At 34.5% G+C, this 2,821-nt stretch overlaps 1 pseudogene; it reads left to right on the top strand.

Annotated features, from left to right (window-relative positions):
• The first annotated feature begins 1,246 nt into the window (after nucleotides 1-1,246).
• LOC122127771 lies at nucleotides 1,247-1,343 on the top strand (annotated as a pseudogene).
• The last annotated feature ends 1,478 nt before the right edge of the window (nucleotides 1,344-2,821 follow it).

Consider the following 2,821-nt stretch of genomic DNA (forward strand, 5'->3'; position numbering starts at 1 on the left):
TTCCAGTAAGATTCACTGTGTGAAATATAAAATCAGCACATATGAATATAAAATATATAATATAAGAAAATGTTTTGCATTGTTCTGTTGTGGTAAGGGTATAAAAGACAACTGTTTTAGAGTATTATTCCATTACCTCTACATCAGTTTTTGGTAGAATTAGAACTAAAGCTTTACCCTTCAGAGATGTACAGCCTAGAGGCAAGAGGAAACACTGTGATTAAAACATTACCAATTTAACGCCTAATAACGAGGAGAAACATACGAACTTCTCCTGGAGCTATAGAATATATTTTGTGATAGAAAATCAGTGGTGTAAGCTCCTGCCTGGTTGGATGGTAGACAGGCCAGGACATGAGGTAATCATGCATATGAATAATTTTTTCACCTTCTTGGCTTTAGCTACTTTTGAAATGATAGGGTGAAATAAACAATTATATTTTGAAAAAATACCTTCTAGTCTGAACACTTCTCTTTTTTTTTGGTCAGTCATGGGGCTTGAACTCTGGGCCTGGGCACTGTCCCTCAGCTCTTCAGCTCAAGGCTAGTGCTCTATCACTTGAGTTACAGCGCCACTTCTGGTTTTCTGGTGGTTTATTGGAGATAAGAGTTTCGCAGTATTTCCTGCTTGGGCTGGCTTTGAACTGTGATCCTCAGATCTCAGCCTCCTGAGTAGCTAGGATTACAGGCATGAGCCACCAGCACCCAGCTTTGTCTGACCTGTTCATCACTCTATGATCATTTGTAACTAAGATTAGTTTTGCTCCAATAAGACAATTTATGCTGTCAGGGTAAGATGATCTGATTAGTCTGTTCCTACATGGAGCAAGGGTAATGGGTCAGGCAGACATTTGTGCCAGTAAGACCTCATTTGGGAAATTTTAAGCTGCAGGATTTTAGAAATGGCTCTTAAGCATGGCTTACTTTGAAACCATTACCTCCACAAAGCTAAATCAGTTAATAAATAAGTACTTAAAAATCCATCACCTTTGGACGTAGCTATAAAGGCTTCAAAGTATGATCAAATTTCAAATGAAAAAGACTTAAAATAGTTATTGACAAAAATTGGAAATGTGCACAATCGAACAAACAATATAAATTTTTTCCACCATACACAGAATTTTACAGAAATAAGATGAATAGCAAATATGGGAACAATAAGGTTTCCTTGTTACAAATAGGTAATCTAGAATATATGCTTGTCTTTAGATTGCATCATTAACTACTTAAATTTACAAGATACTACATGCTTCAGCAGCTCGTCTACCCGAATTACAATACAGAGATTAACATTGCTTTTGCACAAGGAAGATATGAAAATTTGTGAAGTATTACATATTTTTCATTCTTCAGATGCAAGAAATGAAAAACCGTTATTAAAAAGTTGATTACAAATATACAAGTGTAATAATACATGTAAATAGTAGAAATAACAGTTATTTTGTCATCAGCATATTCAATCTTCACCTTTTTAGAAAAGCCTTTACATAACATAACCTTTATAAAACTTTATAAAACATTGTCATTTTATCCCAAAGAAATAAAATTCTATAAGGACCTAGGAATTAAAGGAATCTTAAACTGTTTCCATATGGAAAGCAATCTGAAAGGACACATTTATTAATGAACCTATATATTATAAAACAATGTCGAATTCAAACTATTTTATCTAGAAGAGAAAGAAATAGATTATGGACATTATACAAACAGAATATTAAATATTTTAAAATATACTTTTTTCAGACAAGCACCAGAAATATCTTTAGTTTCTCTACTACTCATTTTAACAGATAAGTTAAAATTATTTCTGATTTAAAAAATCACAAACTCTATAGAAATCATTATTGATGTATACAAACAACTCGAATATATTTTGACATCAAAGTCAGGCAATTCACTTGGAAGAATACCATGGAAACCATGAATTTTTAAAGTAAGATATTGCTGTTGCTTTGTATTGTGAAAATATTTTGTATGAACAGATGGGACGGACTGGCAATTTTGAAATTTAAGAAACTTACCCAAGCCATTAGGACTTAGGAGAACAATTTGTACGGCCTTCCACAACTTCAAAAAGGTAGTGATACATACTTATCCTCTTGGCAAGATCAAATGCAGTTTCTTCCAAGTTGTGCTTCAGACCTGGTTTGTTATAATGGTTAAATAGAAGGAGATCCAGCGTATCTTTGCTATATCTATTCCCAGCAGCAAGATACAAGGGGGTCAAGAGGCCTTTAGTTTGGCCATTGGTGTCTGCATCATGATGAAATAAAGAAGCCACTCTGGTAATATTCCATGTATAAGTACTGTGCAGGGGTGTCCAGCCATTCACAGTTATTACATGAATATCCGCTTTGAGCCACCAACTCATGGACAATGTCTAAGTGTCCACTTTAGGCTTCTCGATGAAGAGGGGTATACTCATCGTCATCCCTAGTACTCACATGAATGACCTTTCTGGAAAGTAGTCTCTGCACTGTAGTAAGGCGATTATTTTCAGCAAAGAAGAAATTTGCTTGAATCCGTCACCATTTTTTTTCTTGCAATTGATAACATTTCTCACTTTTTCCTCTTGTTCCTCAATTTCATCAGAATTGCCTAACCAGAGAATTTGAGTGCCAGTGAGGATGAGCTGTCCATGTATTTCCCCAATAGTTCACATTGCATGAATTAGTCAGAAAAATCCGGTGAATTTTCTGCATCATTTTTTCACTATTATTTATTTTCTCTTTTTTTCATTTTTACTATTCTAAATTATTCTAACTGGAGAGTAGGGATTTGGTAGTGAGCAGAGGAAAGATTTTCCTCCGTATTCAAAGGG

Source organism: Dipodomys spectabilis, unplaced genomic scaffold (assembly GCF_019054845.1).
Source record: "Dipodomys spectabilis isolate Male_0828 unplaced genomic scaffold, ASM1905484v1 ptg000311l, whole genome shotgun sequence".
Classification (NCBI taxonomy): Eukaryota; Metazoa; Chordata; class Mammalia; order Rodentia; family Heteromyidae; genus Dipodomys; species Dipodomys spectabilis.